The sequence below is a fragment of the Syngnathus typhle genome, linkage group LG9, assembly GCF_033458585.1.
Source record: "Syngnathus typhle isolate RoL2023-S1 ecotype Sweden linkage group LG9, RoL_Styp_1.0, whole genome shotgun sequence".
Classification (NCBI taxonomy): domain Eukaryota; kingdom Metazoa; phylum Chordata; class Actinopteri; order Syngnathiformes; family Syngnathidae; genus Syngnathus; species Syngnathus typhle.
The window spans coordinates 13,798,078-13,821,778 of record NC_083746.1 but is presented as its reverse complement, the minus strand read 5'-3'; the positions used below and the strand labels follow the sequence as shown (position 1 = coordinate 13,821,778).

The window sequence follows — 23,701 nt, the reverse complement described above, 5'->3', positions numbered from 1 at the left end:
AAGTGTCATTTTCAAGTCAGATTATTTTAGGTTTTCACTTTCTGCAAAGGTTTTAATCTATCTGTACCCTGAAAGGATTAATGGGACAGTAAAGCGAGTCCAACATTGGCACTTATATGATAGGTCTGTTTTAAAAAATTATTTCAGTACTATAATTCGTCCCTGGAAAAATAACTTAAAAGGCCCTGGAGCGCATAGTGAACACGGCTGGTAAGATTATTGGTGCTTCACTCCCCTCCCTGAAGGAATTGACAATAAAGCAGACTTTGACTTTGATTTAACGGTGTTTTGGCACTAAATTGCGGTGGAATTACTGATTGCCACTCTTTGGGTGGAGTCTGCTTGATTGACACATCAGCCTGACTATGTCAGAGAAAGAAGCGAAGGCATGTTACGCTTGTTTTCTGGCTTGCTTACTATGCTATGTCAATGTCCTGTTGTTTTGGAATACAGTAATCCCTCGCTACTTCGCAGTTCACCTATCGCGGCCTCGGTGCATCGCGGATTTTTATGAAAACAAATATTGCGGATATATTCGGTGCATCGCGGCTTTTTCCGGCGTGCGGGGCTTTGTCTGCCCATATGCCTTTACAGCACACTATTGGCCGGTAGGAGACCAATGGGAACATGTTGATCTGTATCCTTGCTGATGATTGTCTTAGAGCTGTAAGAGCAGCTCTAACCAGGCTTCATCTCAATCTCCTGCTACGTATTCATCCACTCCTCCACTTCGTTTGTCAGCAGAATCAGCAGCATCTCTGATACACGCTTTGTTTTTTTGTCACAAACGAGGCAGGACAACCAAATGCAACATTATTCACTCTCTTTATTTGGGGAGAGTTTAAAGGAAACAAGGAGGGCTGGAATGCCGGCACAGCAGGACTACGAGGCAAGCTGACGAGCCGGTCAGCAAGCTCGTGTCGTACATCATCAAAGCAGAAGGGCATAGCAAGCTTTTTTAAAGCTATTTAAAAAGTATTTAAAGATACAATAAAGTGTTTAAAAGTATAATAAAGTGTTTAAAAATAAAATTATAAAAGTCTTGTGCGGCTGATTAGTACGTCCGCCTCACAGTTAGGAGGGTACTGTGGAGTTACATGATGGATAGGATGGTAAAAGATGGTGCGTGAGAGTGTATTGGATTTGGCCCAGGCGAATTGGCTAAAATCCATCCATCCATTTTCTGTACCGCTTAGTCCCCACGGGGGTCGCGGGCGTGCTGGAGCCTATCCCAGCCGTCATCGGGCAGTAGGCGGGGGACACCCTGAACCGGTTGCCAGCCAATCGCAGGGCACACAGAGACAAACAACCATACGCACTCGCACTCACACCTAGGGACAATTTGGAGTGCTCAATCGGCCTACCAAGCATGTTTTTTGGGATGTGGGAGGAAACCGGAGTGCCCGGAGGAAACTCACGCGGGCCCGGGGAGAACATGCAAACTCCACACAGGGAGGGCCGGAGGTGGAATCGAACCCACACCCTCCTAACTGTGAGGCGGACGTGCTAGCCAGTGCGCCACCGAGCCGCTTAATTGGCTAAAATGAAATTCCAAATTTCAAAGCTTGACATGGAGGACCTGAAGAAGGGGACCTGAGTAGGGGTTACTTAAAAGTTAGTTCTTCAAAATTAACTATTGTTAAATTGGTGAAGTGGAATTTGTTGGTTGAACCAGTAAAACTCCATTCCCGTTCCAAATTTCACCAGAAGATGGTGCCAAAGTCAGATTGACCTAACATAGTAAATTAATAGTTTGAAAAGTCATCGATTAGATGAAGACTTGTTCTGAAGCACAGCAACACACAATTTTGGATTATGTTATATTATTTTGTTTTGCTGTAATATACTCTGAAACTGCTTGAATATTTTAATTTGCTAACTAGGGAAGCCCATGCTCATTGTTAGGTAATGAGAATGAGAATGAGACATGTTAATCACAGTTAGAGTAAGCTGCAATATACTTTATTTTATTTTGTTTTGCAATATTGTATAGTTAGTAGCATCTTGAGCAACATCATAGCACTGATGTTTCATTTACACATGAATGTATTAAGAGTTGAGTAAGGACAAGGGGCTAAGGACAGTGATACCGTGGGTGGTAGACTGCAATCCCACGCTTGAGCTTGACCTAGAGGTCACCAGCTTGTAAAAATACGTTTTGAAGATGCTTGAGTGGTTTAACCTGCTAACTAAGAGAGTCAACGATCATAGTTATGATTATGTGGTAAATTGACTATTGTGAAAGTATGTGTTAGTATTGTCATGATGGTTGATCAGTATCAAACATGTATGGAATATTGATGTTCCATTTACACATGAATGTATGAATGTGAGCGTGAACTCGGTCACGTGCATCAAGTTGAAGCCTAAACAAAATGCTGTTTGACGGAACACAAGTCAGAGAAAAAACATTTGCAAATGTCACGTTGATGGACAGTTGACAAGATTTGGGAGTGGGAAACCGGATGAAGCATCCCTGAGAAAATTGTTACTTCCCTGAAAACATGGTCATCTCATCTGGTTGAATCCGGTTGAGACCGGCTGAGATGCAGGTGCAGTCTATTCTGGAAGCATTTGGGTCATTTGAGGCCAATGTATGACGTCATGGAAAAAAACTGGTACGTGACAAAGCAGGCATAGAACTCACGAACTGGACTGGTATAAAAGGTTCCTTCGAACAAAGAGCAGGGCTCTCTCTCTCGCCCGGAGGGCTCTGCCCGTCAGGGCTATGCCCCTGCGGCTACTGCCGTGGGTCGAGAACGCCGATTAGACAAAGATAGATTTCATTCTTTCTGAGATTAACCCTAGGTCCGTTAAGATGAATGTATACTATCTTCAAATTGGACCTAGTCAAAAATTAAGCTCAAAGACAGGCTAGGAGATGCAGACCTCGGTGCAGGAGAGAGGAGCCATTTTTAGGGCGTCATCATCTCTATTCTTTAGGCCAGCCTGTTGTTTTAAACAGAATTCGGATTTTGGAACAAGGAGAACTGATCACTCGACTTTTCCACCAAACAGCATTTTAGACCTCTAGCCTCTTACCCTTTTTTACTATATTTTTGAGTTTTCAATCGAGAGAACTTCGAGACTGAATAATTTTTGCTCTATTGAGAATGGTGAGTGGAAATTATTGTTAGTTGTTCAAACAATTGAAACTTGTAATTCTCTTTCTTGCTTATTCATTAAATGTCTACTCTATAATCATTTAATTTCGATTAATAATTTTGATCTTTTATGCTTTAAATCTATTTTGTTTCTCTATCATAGTCATACTTTAAACCGTTCAGTTCTTTTTTAAATGAAGACACCTTTAATCCTTGACATCAGGGAGTGTCAGAATCTGGTTCAAAACCGTTAACTTAAGATCAGCTAGTGTTTCCAAAAACATGCTTGGTAGGCCAATTTGAGCACTCAGAATTGGCCCTAGGTGTGAGTGCGAGTTCGTCTCTGTGTGCCCTGCGATAGGCTGGCAACCGGTTCAGGGTGTCACCCGCCTACTGCCTAATGACTGCTGGGATAGGCTCCAGCACACCCGCAACCCCCGTGAGGACAAGCGGTATAGAAAATCGATGGATGGATGGATGGATTCAAGAGTTTTTATTCCCCATGATTGAGTGTGCCAAATAAGGAATTTGACTTTGGTACATCACAGCCTCTGTTCAACATTTTGGTGACTAACAACACTCAGGACATGTGAAAAATGACAAATATTATCAAACATCCCCTGATCTTAAACTCCCAGGAGCGTATGGAAAAACTCAAAACTCCAACTAGGGGAAACTAGAAACCTTGAGAAGAGACCACAGATGGGAGGGTCCCTCTTCCAGGATGACCAGGCTGCAATGGATGGAGAGAGGACACATAGTACAAACAGTTTAGACCAGGGGTGTCCAAACTTTTTTCAAGGAGGGCCAGATTTAGTAACGGGAAGGGGCCCGGGTGCCAAACGCTGCGTTTTTGCTTCTCTTCCGGGGGGGGGTGCAAATGGGACGTCAAACGCTGCGTGTTCGCTTCTCTTCCGCGGGGGGCGGGGGTGCTAATGGGACGTCAAACGCTGCGTGTTCGCTTCTCTTCCGGGGGGGGGGGGGGGTGCTAATGGTACGTCAAACGCTGCATGTTCGCTTCTCTTCTTTGGGGGTTTGCTAATGGGACGTCAAACGCTGCGTGTTCGCTTCTCTTCCGGGGGGGGGGGGGGTGCAGCCATTTCTGGGGACTCGCGGTAAAAGTCTTTCTTCGCTTGATTTCATTTGTGTGGCGGGCTACATCTAGTGTTGAAACTGAGACGTGAGCTCAAGCTTCTTGTGCGGGCCATATTCAATTACCGTTTTTTTCTATGTATAATGCGCAAAATTCAACTAATTTATTGTCCTAAAATCCGGGGTGCGCATTATACATGGGTACAATTTAAAAAAAAAAAAAATTTTCTTTTTTTTTTTTTGAAGAGAAACATGGTACAACAATTTCTGAAGAAAATCTTGTCACGGATGGAGTGTGGAAAGGAGCAGGGCGACCAAGTGCAGCTTGGACCAGGGTTCATTGGAGGAACTCAAAACACAGACTTGGTAAACTAACATAACTCTCTAACAAAACCAACAACAGGACTGACCGACAAATCGTGGAACAAAGACAGGGTGACATTACCAAAGACAGGAACAGAAACCTGTGTTATTGTCAAATATTGTTTGTTTTTTAATCTCCATCGCGGACTGGACGTCATACGGAGGCAGTATCACTGCGCATGCGCACTATGGATCCGATGCGAATAGTACTCTTCTCTTCTTGACTGACAATGAATGTGATAGTTTAATACAATCAGCAAATAACAAAATGCGTATTACAGGTAATATTTTATTTCACAACACTTTGCCTTGTTCCTTTCGTCTCTGCTGTTCACTTCAAACGAACGCAATGCTCTTGTATCAGACGCTTGCTCGATTACCTGCTCGTTTGCTGTTACAATGTACCCTACACAAATCTGAAACATTTGTTGCGGCTCAGAGTCACGACAAGGGGCAAGTTTTGGTTTCCAAGGGTGTCATTTAGCTGTTTTAACGGGAGGTGTTGCTAAATGAAATTTTGTTGTACAGTCAAACCTCTGTTTTCGACCACAATCCGTTCCAGAAGGCGGTTCGAAAAGTAAATCGGTCGAATTCCGAATCTACCGTAATTTCCGGACTATAAGCCACACCATCTGAAATTCGGGGATATTTTAGTTTTTTTCTTATATAAGCCGCACCGGACTATAAGCCGCACGTGCACACGAGATTTTTACAAAGAAAGACACACCACTCTTCTCCCCAGTGACCATGTCATATATCCCTCCGCCCAGCAAAGCGGTGCCGCACAACAGCGGTCCACAGCCTTTTTACGAGTGTATAAAATTGATCAAGTCATCACAAAAATCACGGAAAAAATCCTATATAAACCCTCCATAATGACTGTTTATGCACAAAAGCTTCCTTTCAGTAATGTCTGTCTTTATCTCGTTCTGTCTCTTCTTTGGGTGAATTATACGTCGCTATTTGCCAGGCGGATGGACATGCGATCAACATACCACTTTTCTCCCCAGTGACTGTGTCACATATCCCTCCGCCCAGCAAAGCGGTGCCGCACAACAGCGGTCCACAGCCTTTTTACGAGTCTATAAAAGTGATCAAGTCATCACAAAAATCACGGAAAAAATCCTATATAAGCCGCACCGGACTATAAGCCGCAGGGTTCAAAATTTGAGAAAAAAGTCGCGGCTTATAGTCCGAAACGTTATGGTATTTTTCCCATTACAAATAATGGAAGAAATTTTAATCCATTCCAAGACTAAAAAAAAACAAAAAAAAAGCCCTTTTAAGCATTTTTTCATTTGCGCATTTTTGTCCCATCGCGCAACTGCAGCGCACCACCAAACGCACAGATATAGCGCGCCGCCGACTGCGCAACTGTACCGCGCTGGTCGCATTATTGTGACAGAGCGGTCGCTAAAATTTAGAAAATATTTTTAAAGTCCTAATGGACTTTCCAAAATGTAAGTGCACCTCAGTGCGCAGGGAGTTTAATTTGGTCCGATTGTGCAACCGCAGCGCGCCAGGCGCTCACTGTCGCATTTCTTTCGGAGCGTCTTTGTGTTTTAGGATGGCTTTACTGCTCCCACTTGCTTCCTTTGGAGGCATGATTAGAGTTGATGCAATCCTCACAGTAACGAGAACGTAATAACTGTCATGTAACATGGAGTGTGGGGGGGAACAAATGGTGCAAAAAGTGAGTATGGATTGCTCACAGGAATAGATTGGCGGCTGACATTCCAAATTTTAACAGCAGATGGTGCAAAATCTGAGTTGGGAATTAGTGAATGAATTGGCAAAGCTGAAATTTTAAGATTTTCCAATAGATGGAGCCATACCGGTTCAAGGGACCAAAATTGAGCGGGGTCGGATTATGAGTCACACATGAGAGCACAAAGGTGGTTTTTATTTTATTCTATTTTATTATCTTTTAATTGTATTTTTATTTTACTTGCTTGGCTGAAATATATTCTGTAACCGCTTAAAGCAATATTATCACAGAATTAGGTTAAACTGCCCACCCTTATGTGAACAGAGGTGTGTTAAAAATTGTTGGAAAGGGTAAAACAGATGAGTTCTTGTTTTCTTTTAATTTAATTTAATTTTCTTTTAATTGTATTTTATTTTACTTGCTTGGCTGAAATATATTCTGTAACCGCTTAAAGCAATATTATTACACAATTAGGAAAAGAGGCCCACCACGAAGTGGTATGTAAAAAAATGTTAAAAAGAAAAAAAAATCAATTCAAGGGCTTTGATTTTTGATTTAATGGTTGAGTAAAGTGTAACTTTGAAGTATTGGTTTTAAAAAAGGAGAAATAAAGAAAAGAGGAAGTGGGGTGTTTGTCAGGGTTTCTGTAGAATTTTGGTGGAAAGAAAGTGGGACGGAAATAGCTGCTCGGAAAAACCACAGGGTGATGAGCGTGGGAAACTGGACAGTATAGAGGCCGTAGGGGATGAGCGTGCGAAACTGGACAGTATAGAGGCCGTAGGGGATGAGCGTGGGAAACTGGACAGTATAGAGGCCAGCGGAAAAGGGGAAGGGCCAGAGAAGTCTATAAAAAGGTCACCTTGGACATCTACGAGGCTCTCTCCCGGACCGCCGTCAGATCGAACAGGAGCCGGTAGGAGTTTCAAGACTTTTTTCCAAAGCCTTCGAGATCTTTGTGTGAGACGCAAGATTGCTGGCACGGATTAACTTGGATTTACTCAAAAGAATTGGACTGGACAACTTTGCTTGAGAAACTAGGTGAGAGGACCGACTCTTTCTGGGTTGCCGTGAGGGGAGGGAGACCGTTACCGGGTAGTTGGTCCTCCCGTGGCCGAACTAGTATCTAAATTGGATTTTTAGAAATGAAATCGAACTGATCACTCGACGTTATTTCCACCAAAAAATAGCACCCAATTGGTACCTTTCTTTTCCTCTTTTCTGATTTAATTTTTGCAATCAAAAATACTCCAGGATTGAATGATTGTATTTGCAAGGGCATCAGTGAGTGGAATTGTTCAGTTTTTGGAGGATTGAGATTTGTAATTTTATTTCTTGCTTCTTCAATAAAAATGTTGTATATACTCATTTAATTCGTTGTGCGCTAATTTGTATGATATATGCAATTGATTGTTTGTGGATGGGTTGATAAGCCGATTTATTAACAGGAGATTTTAAGAATTAGTGATTAATGTATTAAATTGATCTTGAACCACTATCTTTGCTATACTTCTGCTAATTTGACTTTCTTCCGAAAAAAGGGAAGTAGGCTCGCTACTTCATCAAAAGCGGAACGGGGCCTGATCAAAAGTATTTAATTTAATCGGGCCGCGTCAAAAGGCACATTGAAGGATTTTGAGGGATTCATTTGCCTTCAAAATTAATTGCATGATAATAATAATTTGATTAAATCACTTTAACCCGTATTAAGTAAAATATTATTCCGTTGGAAACAATCGAATTTGAGGAAGCACTTTTACGGTTAAGTGTTTATAAATATAATGTTAGAATTAGAGAGATTAATGCATTAAATTTAATTTTAAAACACTATCATTGTCATACTTCTGCTAATGTGATTTTCTTCCGAAAAAAGGGAAGTAATCTCTTTACTTCCCCAAACCAGTAGAGCGGGGCCTTATTAAAAGTTACTTCGATGAGAGTAGCGCTACGGGGCGCTATAGGCGAACGAATCCCTGAGGCCTTAACAAAGGCATCTAAAAAGTATCCGTAACAAAATACCAGCATCAAACAATTGAAGGGAGCAATCAATACGGCGCGGTCATACCGACTTGCCTTGAATTGAGTTACTCGGCTCCCTTAACTCAGATGACTTAAGCGGTATTGACGTCGTATAGAAGTTAGGTTGATTCCAAGAAAATTAATTTAACTCGGGTGGTCAGCTACGGACGAGTCCCTTCGCCCCGGCTTATTGAACCCGTTACTGGGGAGCCGGAGGCACTTTAATGAAAAGTGCACGTTTGACATAACGAACGGAGTCAGTTGGCATCCGGGCCGCGCGGTCGGGTTTTCTTGGGTCCTTTCGGCTCATCTCGCAAGGTTCGACCTCTGAATTTTGTGCGACAACCGAAGCAAAAAAAATCTCGAATTTTTCGTTCGAATTCCGATTTGTTTGAGAACCGGGACGTTTGAAAACCGAGGTTTGACTGTATATCTTTGTACAATGACATTAAAGCTTCAACCGACCGACCGACCATGACATTGAATGATCTCTTGCAAGCAAAGGGAGGAGTGAACTATCTTGATTTATTCATATCACACTGCACGAAGGTTTGATTTAAAGCAGGGGTTGGGAACCTTTTTGGCAGACAGAGCCATAAATGCCCATTTATTTAAAACAATTTCCCGTGAGAGCCATACCATTAAAAAAAAACCCGATAGGCTAAATACAATTAAATACAAGTACCGGTTTTTTTCCGTGTATAATGCGCCCCCATGTATAATACGCACCCTAAAAATGGCATGTTGATGCTGGAAAAAAGCCTGTACCCATGTATAATACGCACCCAATTTTTTTAAATTATTATTATTTTATTTTTTTTAAGTCCCAATGATCGTCACACACGCAGGGAGGCAATGGGTCCCATTTTTATAGTCTTTGTTATGGTCTTAACTAGGCTGGATGTAATTTTTTTTGTTGGCGTTGATTTCTCCGACTGCCCGTAAAGGCACCACCGCGATCAGTGCGGACGTGAAAAAGGCGGCTCTGTATGGGAGAGACGTTGAAGAGGAATAAAAACACCCTTGGAAACCAAAACTTGCCCCTCGTCGTGACTCGGAGCCGCAACAAATGTTTCAGATTTGTGTAGGGTACATTGTGACAGCAAACGAGCAGGTGATCGAGCAAGCGCCTGATACGAGAGCATTGCGGTCGTATGGAGCGTGTTTGAAGTGAACAGCAGAGACGAAAGGAACAAGGCAACGTGTTGTGAAATAAAATATTACCTGTAATACGCATTTTGTTATTTGCTGATTGAAACTGCTAATTAAACTGTGAATTGAAACTAATAGGAAGAAAACAACTCTCGCTCTTTATATAGCTGACGTGTCTTGCGCATCCGTTCTGCGCATCGGATCCATAGTGCGCATGCGCAGTGATACTGCCTCCGTATGACGTCCGGTCCGCAATGGAGATTAAAAAACAAACAATATTTGACAATAACACACCATCAAGGATTGCACCATCGCATCAAACGATGTGTCGTCATATATGAATTTTACTGACTAAGTGTGTTGGGCAGGATGGCTGAATGTGATGCGCGATTGACAACAAACAAGAAGAAAGGTGATTTCAAGTTTTATTTCGAGGAAGATTTGTCATGTCTCGTCCCCAGTTTTGCTATGTGTCTAGATTGCCATAGTTTCTGTTCGCATCGCCCCTCCCTTCCTGTGTCACCTCAATCAATGTAACGTGTTTTGTATTTAAGTCCTGTCTGCCCCTCGCTCACCGTCGGATCATTGCATGTGTTACTGTCATGATGTCTGTTTGGTTTCTGTTCCTGTCTTTGGTAATGTCACCCTGTCTTTTTGTTCCACGTCTTTGTCGGTCAGTCCTGTTGTTGGTTTTGTTGTACCATGATTTTCTTAAAAAAAAAAAAAAAAAAATTTTTTTAAATTGTACCCATGTATAATGCGCACCCCAGATTTTAGGACAATAAATTAGCTAAATTTCGCGCATTATACACGGAAAAAAACTGTATTTTAATTAAGACCAGCTGTCTAAAACCAACGCCTACAGAGCGCCTGCACATCCAGGCAGGAATAGCCCCACCAGAGATACGTAGACATGCAGCAAGCAAGGAAGAACGGCAACAACAGCCCACTGACCAAAGACATCCTCTCTTCGGCTATGTACCAGCCAAAAGGCGCCTTAAGTCCAGGAAAGGTTTTCTGAAAAGTGTCCCACCCCTCGGAACACCGAGCATAGGCAGTGAAAGAGTCACTCGGCGGGAAGAAAGACTTGACAATCTTCCACCAGAAACTACAATGGAGCTTCAGGCAAGCGAGGCACTGCCCTCAGGAACAGACACCAGCTATGCAACGTGGAAATGCCTAAATAGACTAAGATCTGGTGTTGGACGTGCAAAAGTCACTCTCGCCAAGTGGGGATATCTGAATGATCAGAACGCTGAATGTGACTGTGGCACTGAACCACAGACTATGCAACACCTCCTCATATGCCCCCTGCTGAAACATCCCTGCACAGCATCGGATTTGCAGAGTTTAATAAGAAGGGACAGAAATGTGTTCAGCTGTGGCTAGCTGCTTTGTAGACACAATAAGAAAAAGAAATTAAGACCAACGATTTTTTGAGTGTGCTATTCTTTTTAATAATGTTTTTATATTGAAGCCTAGAAAAAAACCCTCACCATTAATGAGAATTTTGGGGCTGCATAATTTTGCTGATGGCTTTGTAGTCCAGTTGATATGCGGTGAGGTTGAGCTTCATGCAGGCGTTGAGGATCTCATCAGTCATATTGGCCCGATCGTGAACGGTTCCTGCTGTCATGTCTTTAGTCCGTTTGAGTATTTTTTCTTTATCCGTGAAGTCGTCAAAAAGTTAATTAGCCACATCAAGCATATATGTTGAAATACTCGCCATCAGTGAATGGCTTTCCGTTCCTCACAATTTCTAATGCGCCAGCAAAACCAGCTGAATTAAAGTCACCTTGTCTGGTCCATACACGGAGTTGCTGTTGACTAGCTTGGACCTTCCTCTGGAGCTCTTCACACGCTTTCTTTCTGCTGTCCCCAGCTGGATATTTGGTTGCAAATGTAGCATGTCGTGTCTCAAAGTGGCGGTTGATATTGGAGCGTTTCATTGATGCAATTTTGTCATTGAGGCACGTAGCAGAGCCTCCTCTCTCCACAAATGCGAATTCTTCGGTCCACTCACTCTCAAATGTTCAGTTATTGTCATCTTTTTTTATCTTCACCATCTTTCTTGCTTGCCTGGCACACATCAGCTTGCTAGCGGAAATTTTAAATAAAGCGGACGGAATTTTACCTTTCACGACCCCGTAGGCAGCGTATGGTCCAATAGAAATTGCGCTTTTTTTGTCCGACCTAGCGTCACCCTTCTGTACACTGAAGGGCAGCTGGGATTGGCTGATTGGCCACCATCATACCTGGGCTGAAGAAAACTGCTCCATCCTGCTTCAATTACTACTGCCCCATGGCAGACACACATCAGATCCATTCTCCCCCCCACACTTGACCCCTTCCAGTTTGCATACCAAGCCAAACGGTCCTCTGAGGATGCAATCTGCTCTGCCCTCCACTCAGCCCTCACCCACCTGGAAAAAGAGACTCGTACGTGAGATTGCTGTTTGTGGACTTCAGTTCTGCATTCAACACCATTGTACCACAACGACTTATCTGCAAACTCGACAAACTGGGACTCAGTACCTACCTCTGCAACTGGCTACTGGACTTCCTCTGTCAGAGGCCTCAAGTAGTACGTGTTGGCGACAATATCTCAAGCAGCATCACACTGAGCACGGGGGCCCCCCAAGGCTGCGTACTCAGTCCGCTGCCCTTCACCCTGCTGACGCATGGCTGCACTGCAACCTACAGCAACAACCGCATAGTGAAATTGCTGACAACACGACTCTGGTGGGTCTCATCACCAAGGGCGACGAGACTCAATACAGGTTGGAGGTCGACCTTCTGACTACGTGGTGCAGGGACAACATCAGCAAGACCAAGGAGATTGTTGTTGACTTCCGGAAGGATCACACCCAACACCTGCCACTGACCATCGACGGTGCTGTGGTGGAGAGAGTGAGCAGCACCAGATTCTTGGGGGTGCACATCAGTGAAGACCTCTCCTGGACCACCAACACTGCATCACTGGCGAAGAAAGCTCAGCGCCGCCTGTACTTCCTGCGGAAACTCAGGCGAGCAAGTGCTCCTCCGGCCATCATGACCACATTCTACCGTGGCACCATTGAGAGCGTCCTCTCCAGTTGTATCGCTGTGTGGGGTGGTAGCTGCACTGAATACAACATGAAGGCCCTGCAGCGCATAGTGAACACAGCTTGTAAGAATATTGGTGCTTCACTCCCCTCCCTGAAGGACATTTACAGCTCCCATTTCACCCGCAAGGCGACCGCGATTGTGTGTGATGTGAGTCACCCCGCTCACTGTTTGTTTGATCTTCTGCCCTCTGGGAAAAGGTACAGGAGCCTGCGCTCCCGCACCACCAGACTCACCAACAGCTTCATACTCCAGACTGTTAGGATCCTGAACTCTCCCCCCCCCTCCACCCTCAGCTGCATAACGTCCTGGCCTTTTGGGCCACGATGGCTGCCTTGCACTACTCCACTTGCACTACTCCTCCTGTACTTTTGTGCTATTATACTGACTGTCTGCTGCATGTACAATTGCTCCATTTCAACCATGTTGATCTTATTTATTCATTGCTCTTATTTATTCATTGTATGTGCCTTCTTATTTTTACTTTTTGTATTGTTTACTTGAATGTTTTGTTTGTCTGTGGATCAATTGGGTGTAATATGTCTTGTCACCGTGGGATAGTAGGAAACGCAATTTCAATGTCTTTGTATGTCTTGACATGTGAAGAAATTGACAATAAAGCAGACTTTGACTTTGAACTTGATATGATGCAACCGTGGATTTCAACGGTAGAAAACAGATGGGATGGATTGAAAACGTGATCATATTTTATATTTTGAAAGCTAATTTAACATTTTGATTTCAGTAGGTCTATTTTTTGCTTTGATATAACAAAATTATTTATGACTTCAATTGTGTAGACAAATGTCAGATTTGTCCGCGAGCCAGACGCAGTCACCAAAAGAGCCATATCTGGCTCGTGAGCCATAGGTCCCGACCCCTGATTTAAAGCATGTATTATTTTGACCTGGTTTTGAACAAGTTGATTTTTCGGTTCTCATGTAATTTGCACCATACTTCCAGAGAACCACCCTTTTTTGCCTCAAAATGTTAAGTTTGAGTTCCAGGAACAGAACCATTCTCTAATTTGGGTACTAAATTGGAAAAGATGTGGAAATTCTGCTTTTGAGTGTGGCAACACACAGTGGTGAGATATGGTAAGAAACATAAATTAATTCTCTGGTTCTTCTATATCAAACAATTTGTTTTAGGTTTATTTACCTGACATGTTTCGGCGGATTCTTCCGCCTTCATCAGAGTGTCACTGATGTGGTTGTGACGCGTCTTTATCAGCTGATGGATGAAGGCGCGGCTCACCTGTCAGATTTGACAGGTGAGTCACGCCCTCTGCTGTCAGTTCACCTCTCCAAAACACTGTTCCAGGTTGTAGAGAGCATGTAGGCTCCCTCGTCCCTGTTGATGGTCCTCGGGCCCCGCTTGCCGATCTCAATGGCCTCCCTGATCCAACGCTGATGTTTGTTTTCTTCAGTGCGGATGACTCTGGCCTTCTCCCAGTCCATGATGTGGTTTTCCCTTTTACAGTGGTCGGTGATGGCTGACTTGTAGTGTTCCTGCTGTGCTTGTAGTTTTATTGCTCTTGTTTGTCTTGTTGCTGTCTCCTTCTCACATTCCTTCTTGTGTTCCATTTTTCTTGTGATGAAATTCCTCCCTGTCTCCCCGATATATGATTTATTACATGATTTGCATGGAATCTCGTATATGGAATTGCATTTATTTTCCGGATTGACTCTGTCCTTTGGGTGGACCAGTATCTGACGGAGTGTTATATGTGGTTTGATAGGCGTGCTTATGTTGTATTTTTTCATTGCTCTTTTGATGCGTTCCGTAATTCCTCTCACATACGGCAACGTCACTATTCCGCTGGGTTCCTGTTTCCTTGTTTGTTTCTTTCTTTGCTCCTGTGTTTTGTGTTTTTTGTTTTTTACCTGTTCTGCACCTTTGGTTATTGCCCATTGTGGATACTGACATTTTTTGAGTGCGTGCTGTATGTATTTTTCTTCCTGTGTTATGTCGTCCGGATCTGTGATTATTGTTGTACGTTCGTATAGTGTTCTGACTACTGACAGTTTGTGTATAGTGGGATGTTCTGATGTCCAGAGGAGGTATTGGTCGGTGTGTGTGGGTTTTCTGTGTACTTTTGTTTTTATGTCACCATTGTCTGTGTGGTGTATGTTGATGTCTAAAAGTCAAGTCAAAGTCAAAGTCAAAGTCAAAGTCTGCTTTATTGTCAACATCTTCACATGCCGAGACACACAAAGAGATCGAAATTACGTTTTCCCTATCCCACGGTGACAAGACATATAACACGATAGACATACAAGTAAACGACGCAATATAAAAAACAAAAAGGCACAAATGATAAATAATAAGAGTAACAATAAATAGTAAATAAATAGATGACACAACGAATAAAAGCCAGTGTGCATACAGACAGTAAAAGTACAGGACGCTACGCAGAACGGGGAAGCGAGTTCAGGATCCTGACAGCCTGGAGTATGAAGCTGTTTGAGAGTCTAGTGGTGCGGTAGCGCAGGCTTCTGTACCTCTTCCCAGAGGGCAGAAGCTCGAACAAAGAGTGAGCAGGGTGACTCACATCACTCACAATCGTGGTCGCCTTGCGGGTGAGATGGGAGGTGTAAATGTCCTTCAAGGAGGGGAGCGAAGCACCAATAATCTTACCAGCCGTGTTCACTATGCGCTGCAGGGCCTTCAAGGTGTAGTCAGTGCAGCCGCCACCCCAAACAGCAATACAGCTGGAGAGGACGCTCTCAATGGTGCCGCGGTAAAATGTAGTCATGACGGCCGGAGGGGCGCTCGCTCGCCTGAGTTTCCGCAGGAAGTACAGGCGGCGCTGGGCTTTCTTTGTCAGTAATGCGGTGTTGGTGGACCAGGAGAGATCCTCACTGATGTGCACCCCCAGGAACTTGGCGCTGCTCACTCTCTCCACCACAGCACCGTCGATGGTCAGCGGCAGGTGTTGGGTGTGACCCTTCCGGAAGTCCACAACAATCTCCTTGGTCTTGTCGACGTTCAGCAGGAGGTTGTTGTCCCTGCACCACGTGGTCAGAAGGTCAACCTCCAGCCTGTATTGAGTCTCGTCTCCCTTGGTGATGAGACCCACCAGAGTCGTGTCGTCAGCAAACTTCACAATACGGTTGTCGCTGTAGGTTGCAGTGCAGTCATGCGTCAGAAGGGTGAAGAGCAGCGGACTGAGCACGCAGCCTTGGGGGGCCCCCGTGCTCAGCGTGATGCTGGCGGAGATTTTGTCGCCAACACGTACTACCTGTGGCCTCTGACAGAGGAAGTCCAGTAGCCAGTTGCAGAGGTAGGTACTGAGGCCCAGCGCGTCAAGTTTGCCGATGAGGCGTTGTGGCACAATGGTGTTGAAGGCAGAACTGAAGTCCACAAACAGCAATCTCACATACGAGTCCCTCCTCTCCAGGTGGGTGAGGGCCGAGTGGAGGGCAGAGCAGATGGCATCCTCAGAAGACCGCTTGGCTCGGTACGCAAACTGGAAGGGGTCAATGGTGGGGGGGATAACGGATCGGATGTGCTCCATGACAAGCCGCTCAAAGCACTTCATGATGATGGGCGTAAGTGCCACGGGGCGGTAGTCATTGAAGCAGGACGGAGCGGGTTTCTTCGGCACAGGTACGATGGTGGCAGCTTTGAAACACGACGGGACGATGGCCTGCTGCAGGGAAGTGTTAAAGATGTCCGTGAAGACATCCGTCAGCTCACCAGCGCAGTCATTCAGCGCCCGACCCGGGATGTTGTCAGGGCCCGCCGCCTTACGGATGTTGATGGCGGCAAGCGCCCTCCTCACGCTGTCGGCGGAGTGGCACAGGGGCAGCTCGTGTGAAGGGGGAGTGGCCTTCAGCGGGCAAGTGCTGTTCTGAGCGTCGAAGCGAGCAAAGAAGCGGTTGAGGTCATTGAGCAGACGGACGTCGCCTTCACAGCTCTGCGGCGCGGGCTTGTAATCCGTGATGGTCTGAATGCCCTGCCAAAGGCTCCGTGCGTCCCTGCTGTCCTTGAAGTGGGCGGTAATTTTGCACGAGAACGCCCTCTTTGCTTCTTTGATGCCCCGGGACAGGTCGGCCCTCGCAGTCCTCAAGCCAGCCCATCCCCCGCTCTAAAGGCTTTGTCCCAGGCCCTCAGCAGCCTGAAGACAGCCCCTGTCAGCCATGGCTTCCGGTTAGCCCGAGTGACGATGGATTTTGAGAGAGTCACATCATCAATGCACTTCCTGATGTAGGAGGAAACAGAGTCAGTATACTCCTCAATGTCTGTCCGATCGTCGCAAGTGGCAGCCCTCCTAAACATGTCCCAGTCAGTAGAGCCAAAGCAGTCACGCAGTGCATCAGAGGCACCCTCAGGCCACACCCGTACCTGCTTGCGAACCGGCCTGGACGCTCTCACCATTTGTCTGTATGCGGGCAAAAGCATAACAGTGATATGGTCAGAAAGTCCAAGATGGGGGAGGGGGGCGGCTTTGAAAGCTCCTTTATGCGAAGAGTAGACCCGGTCCAGGAAGCTGTCGCCACGCGTAGGAAAATTAACATGCTGGTGAAGCCTCGGAAAAACAGACTTCAGGTTAGCATGATTAAAATCCCCAGCGAAGATGGTGAAACCGTCAGGGTGCGCTGTCTCTTGTTCACTGACAGCCTGGTACAGTTCACTAAGAGCCGCGATCCTGTCGCCTTCGATGTTGGAAGGCGGGATGTAAACCGCGACTAGCAGAATCGCGGTAAATTCCCTTGGCAGGTAAAAAGGACGGCACTTAATGATCACGAACTCCACCAGTGGCGAACAGTGCTTGCATACCACTACAGAGTCCCGGCACCATTCGTCACGGATGTAGACGCATATTCCACCTCCACGAGATTTCCCCCCTTGTACAATGGCCCGGTCCGCCCGATAGCACGCTAGCCGCTCCAGATGTACGGCAGAGTCCGGAATGTTGACAGTCAACCAAGTCTCAGTGAACACGAGCACACAGCAGTCCCGCACTGTCCGGTTTGTAGATTGCAGCAGGCGAATGTAATCCATTTCGTTGTCCAGCGATCGAACATTCGCCAGAAGAATGGAAGGCACGGCCGGGCGAGCAGGGCTGGCCGCCAGCCTGGCCCGCACGCCCCCGCGTTTGCCCCTCTTCAGCCTCCTCGCACACCGCTTTCGACGCTTCCCAACCGGGGGAGGAATAGCAGACGAGCCCGGCGACGCTTCAGGACGTAGCAGTCCGAGCTCCTTTGATGTTCCCGCATCCAGAACTCGACAAAACTCGCTTTTGCCGATGTCAAGCAGAACCTGCCTGCCGTACTTGTAGCATGACTCAGTACGACGAGACGAACAAAAAAAACTGCCGGACAAACACTCATTAGACGGACAAAACACCGTTTGGGCGGGACAGAGAGAGGTCGCTGCGTATGCACGCGCCGCCATCTTGAAAGGCTATGGATCGAGCTGTTTCCTCTTCATGAGTGAATTTGATGTTACCCGTGGTGTCTATGGTGTTGAGATGGTCTGTGAGGTGTTGTGTATGTCCTGTTTTTGTTTTTTCCAGAATGTCGTCGACGTAACGTTTCCATAGAGTGGGTTTGTATGTGTCCGGGACTGTTAAGAGTGCCTTCTGTTCTAAATCTTCCATAAAAAAATTGCACATGATGGCAGAAATCCCTCTTTTTGCCTGTATATTATGTTTCTGTATTGAAAGTATGTGGAGGTAGCGATGAAATTAAGTAGTTGGGTGATGTCTTGTGCTGTTAGATTTGTCCGTTTCTTGAGTGTCTTGTCTGCTGATAGTCTGTCATGTACTATGTGTATGGTGGTTTGTGTGGGCGTTTTTGTGAAGAGTGAAATGACGTCGTGTGATATGAGCATTTCATCTTTCTGTACTTTTATGTGTGTGAGTTCCGTGGCAAGCTGTCTTGAGTTTTTGCAGTGTTGATCCCTGTGTCCTAGTAGTGGTTTTATTATTTCTGTGAGTGCTTTTGAAAGGTTGTATGTGACTGACCCTATGCTGTCTACAATGGGGCGGAGAGGTGTAGCTGGTTTATGGATTTTTAGTGTGCCATAGATTCTGGGGATGATGTTTGCCGTGGGTATTAGGTGGTTGTATGCCTGTTTGTCTATTTTATTTTCCATGAGTAGTGGTTTGAGTAATGCTTTGAGTTTATTTTTCTTGTCTTCTGTTGGGTCTTTTTTTATTACTTCATAGGTATCGTCCTGTAGTAACTGTTGCATTGATTCTTTGTAGGTGTCCGTGTCCATAATCACTGTTGTTCTACCTTTGTCTGCCGGGAGGATTGTAATGTCTTTATTTTTTGCTAGTGTAATCATTGCGTTTGCTTCCTGTTTTGTAATATTACTGGGTGGTGATTTAGCTGTTTTTAATATCCCTGCAACTTCATTGCGTAGTGCTGCTTTTTGACCTGGGTTATGTATTTTCTCGCATGCTAACTCCGTGGCTAAAATGAAATCATGTATGTTTTGGGGTGTGATCGCGTAGTTGAGTCCTTTTGCTAATATGCTGCGTTCTGCCTGGGTGAGTTTATGGCGTGACATGTTGTGAATCCATTTTTCGTTGATGTGTGTGTGCTCCGGTTGTGGCTTCTTTTGTGCAATGAGTCTGTCCAATTTCCCGATGTGTCGTTTTTTTGTGGCGACAAATTCCTGTTCGTGTATATTATCGAAATGTTCGTGTAGTGTTGTTTCCGTGTCATTGTCCAGGACATACCGGTGTTTGAATTGTTCCGTCCGTCGCTGTAGTTCATCGTTGATATTGTTGAGTTTGTTGTTTGTGCAGCGTATCCTTTCTTTGGCCAGAGCCATCCGCACTCTCCTTATAATCTTTTCCGCATTCCTGGTCGGGATTGGGTTCTTGATTGTTAGGCTGGCCGGCGTTACTTCTTCATCCCGGCAGCGTAGATTGAACCTCAGGTGGTTCCTGTAGCGAGCTCGTTTTTTCGTTAGTTTTTCAAGGAGGCGAAACTCTTTGACGCAGTTCTCTCCATAACTTCTTCGTAATAGTTGTACTAGGTTCATCTTGTTTTTTCTTTTTCAATTAATTCTCTGGTTCTTCTATATCAAACAATTTGTTTTAGGTTTATTTACCTGACATGTTTCGGCGGATTCTTCCGCCTTCATCAGAGTGTCACTGTAAAGACGCGTCACAACCACATCAGTGACACTCTGATGAAGGCGGAAGAATCCGCCGAAACATGTCAGGTAAATAAACCTAAAACAAATTGTTTGATATAGAAGAACCAGAGAATTAATTGAAAAAGAAAAAACAAGATGAACCTAGTACAACAAGAAACATAAATAACACATCTTTTTCTGGCATGTGACACTTAAGCGGAAGCTACATGGGTGCCGGCAGTGGCCACCTTTCTCGCCATGACCATGGCAGTAACTCTTGTGGTGATTGCAGTTGTTTATCGAAGAAGGATTTCCCATTTTCTTTGTCCAAAAGACAAACTACCTGAGGTATGGATGTTTTTTTAACCATTTGTATGTTGTTTTAACCCCAACTTTAACACAACCTGTTAATTCTGTCAAGAACCTGTTGGCAGCCCCCATCTTACCTCTCTCCTGGGCCATGCACAACCATGACCAACTTGAGGAGATATACAATTCAGTCAACGTCATTGCAGAGAAAAGGTCTGTGGAAGAATTGTGAGCCATCTTCTGCAGAAAGCTTGTTACTGAGACAAGACAAAAAAACTACCTCTAGAAGCAAACGAAAACCAGATTAATTGTAACTGTGAGAGGTGTGATGACCTGTTTTTCAAGACACCAATTTAGCAATGAAACCCAATGACAAAAGCACCATTCTTTTCATTCCATGGGTTTATCTGCCTGTCTGTTCTGTGTAAAACTTCCTGGCAACAGAATTTGATTCAAGCTGACTGAAACCGTACAAAAAATATGAACTATTCCTTAAAATAAAAGTTCAAAATTTCATAAATGTTTGGTTGTTGGCAGATAAAGGATATTGCCCAATATGCTAAGTTTGTATTTTATTTGATGATGTATTCATTTTAAAGGTGCCACAATAAATTGACAATTAATGGATTATCAACCTAATAAGTATTTTGTATTTTTAGACATTTGAAATTGTCCAACTGCTCGGAATTTGAACTTCTCAACAGTGGAGGCATGATTAGTAGGGGTGTAACGATACATCGATACACATCGATTAATCGATATAATGCTCTACGATTTATTGGCATCGATGCTAAAGGTAAACATCGATTTATATCGCCGTGTTTGACCTCGGACATTAGACGCGACTTTATTTTGAAATCCAGTTCATTGTTGCTTGCTTCCTCTTTCCGGGGGCAGTACGCGCCGCGGCGTTGCTGCACATGAAAGGGGAGTCGACAACTAGTACGCGGCTCCTGGGCTGGTGCTATGGCTCGTGTCCAAAAAGACGAGGAAATTGGCTCCCCTTTAGGCTTCAAGTCATTCTTTGGAAGCACTTTGGATTCCAAAGAAAAGATGGCTCAACGGACAAGACACGTGCAGTTGTAAATCCTGCCATGCGGTGATCAAATATTCAGGGAGCACAAATCTCGCCGCTTTTAAAGAAAAAGCACATCAAAGTTCAGTGTTAAAGTAAGCAATTTGTATACTACAATACTCTTGTAATTTCCTAAATAAAGAGTTTGCAGTACCTTGTTGATTTTGCGTATGAATTGTTATAAATCAGGATATTGTCCTATATTTTTATTAAAAAAAGAAAATCGATCGTAGAGCACTATATCGCGATATATCGTGAATGAATCGCAGCAGGCTTTAAGATATCGGCAAATATCGTATCGTAGTTCTTTATATCGATATTATATCGTATCGTGACAAAACCCGCGATTTACACCCCTAATGATTAGGTACACTACTCAAAGAAATTAAAGGAACACTTTAAAACACATCAGATCTCAATGGTGATAACAAAAATGTTGGATATCTATACTGATATGGACACTTTAATGTCTCAGGAACAAAAGGATGCCACATCTTTTGATGGAAATAAAAGTTGTCAGCCTACAGAGGGCTCAGTATATAGACACCCCAAAAATCATACTGAAAAAATGATGTGGCAGGCTCGTCCATTTTGCCCAAATTCAATTTCTGCACCTCAAAATTATTTTCAATAATTTGTGTGGCCCCCACGTGCTTGTATGCATGCTTGACAACATCGCGGCATGCTCCTAATGAGACGACGGATGGTGTCTTGTGGGATGTCCTCCCAGATCTGCCTAAGGGCATCAGTGAGCTGTAAAGTCTGAGGAGCAACCTGGCGGCGTCTGATGGACTGAAACATTATGTCCCAGAGGTATTCTATTGAGTTTAGATCAGGTGATCGTGAGGGCCATTTAATTGTGGCAATTCCTTCATCCTCCAGACACTGTCTGCATACTCCTGCCGCATTGTCGTGGATCAGGAGAAACCCGGGACCTACTGCACCAGCGTCTGACCATGGGTGCAAGGATTCCATCCCGTTACCTAATGGCAGTCAGACTGCCGTTCTCTAGCCTGTAGAGGTCTGTTCGTCCCTCCATGGAAATATCTATGAAATATCCTATATCACCATATAGGAATGACTTTAGCAATTTTTAGTTCATGGGGTACAATGCCAAATTTTATAGATAAGGAGAAAATGTGTGTTAGTGGGATTATTATTGAATGAATGATTTTTTAAATGAGTATGCTTCTGATCTCGTAATGGCCAGGGGCCGGGTTTTCCAAGCTCATGACGATGCGGTAAACTTCCTCAACACTAGGAGGGTCAAGAATGGAGAGTGAAGGAAACTGCCCTTTAATTAGGCAACAGGGGCTTGTATCAGAGGTTGAGAAGCTAGATGCCAAGGTAGCGCCAACATTTACAAAGAAATCATTGAAACCATTAGAAATATCTATTGGGTTAGAATGGGCTACATCCTTTCCCAGCATCTCACTTGGGGTAGATGTTTTAGATTCTTTGCGATGTAATAAATGGTTGATAAAATTCCATGTCATGTTTAATGTCACCAGAGGCTTGAGTAAATTTATCAGTATAGTAAGTTTGTTTGGTTGTCCTTAATAATACTGAACATTTATTTTTATATTTCTTGTATGTTTCTATTATTATAGGGGTAGGATTTGCAACAGATTTTCTATAAAGTTTATTTTTTTTAAGTGAAGATTTTTTTAGTTAATCCGTTATCCATGGTTTCCCCTTAGAGTTATTTTTACTGTCATGCCTCGTCCCCAGTTTTGTGTGTATAGGTTGTAATCATCTCCGTCTGTCTGTGTGCTCGCCCCTCCCCTCCTGTGTGCCCATGATCAGTGTGATCATTCTCACCTGCCTCTTATTACCTGTCGCGTATTTAAGTTCTGTTTGTCTGTTAGTCCCTGTTGGAGCATTGCATGCTGTTGCTGCTGTCATGGAATGCCTCCCTGTCCGTTTTGTCTCACGTCGCTGTTCGGTCAGTCCTGTTGTTAGTTTGTTAGTTAAGTCACGTCAGTTTGCCGAGTCTGTGATTTGAGTTCCTGCAATAAACCCTGGTCCAAGCTGCACTTGGTCGCCCTGCTCCATTCCACACTCCGTCCGTGACATTTATGACGAGAAATGAAAGGAAATGAGGACTCTAATGCATTTGTGAGTATTGTTAGAAAGGAGTGTTAGGCTTTGTTGACATCTTGCAACATGATAACCTCATCCCATGACACAGAGCTGATGATAGATATAAAAAGTACCATGTTTTTCTCAGTAAATTTGCGGAATTTCATTTGATCACCAGTATGACCTTTGATTTTTGGACCACTATCATTGTGGATGAAATGGAAGACAGGAAGATGATCAGATATATCACAGATCAACAGCCAATATCCAACATCAATATCCACCCAAGCCCTGGTCTTCTCTGCAGCAGAATACTGCAGCCCAGTCTGGAGCAGAAGCCCGCATGCGACAAAGGTCGACGTGGCTATTAATACCTCCCTCCGGATAATAACTGGATGCTTGAAACCTACTCCTGTGTCCCTCTTGCCGGTCCTCGCTGGAATAGCACCGGCGTGGGAGTCGGCCGGACCCTCCCGAGTCCACCGCTACATTTGGGACCCAGGAGATGGCGCCATCGGAGGAGCCGACCTACCACGCCGGCAATGGACCATGCTGAACCGCCTACGGACTGGGGCCGGTCGCTTTGGGTCATCA

The 23,701-nt window shown here is 44.5% G+C and overlaps 1 protein-coding gene and 1 long non-coding RNA gene across 25 annotated transcripts in view; both read left to right on the top strand.

Moving 5' to 3' along the window:
• Positions 1-23,701, top strand: part of LOC133160073 (interferon alpha/beta receptor 1b-like) — a 192,435-nt gene that overhangs the window by 33,798 nt on the left and 134,936 nt on the right. The window lies entirely within an intron of this gene.
• LOC133160078 (uncharacterized) lies at positions 5-19,873 on the top strand. The gene is made up of 3 exons (XR_009715810.1): positions 5-3,116; positions 4,443-4,562; positions 19,859-19,873. It is a non-coding gene; the product is annotated as an uncharacterized LOC133160078 (long non-coding RNA).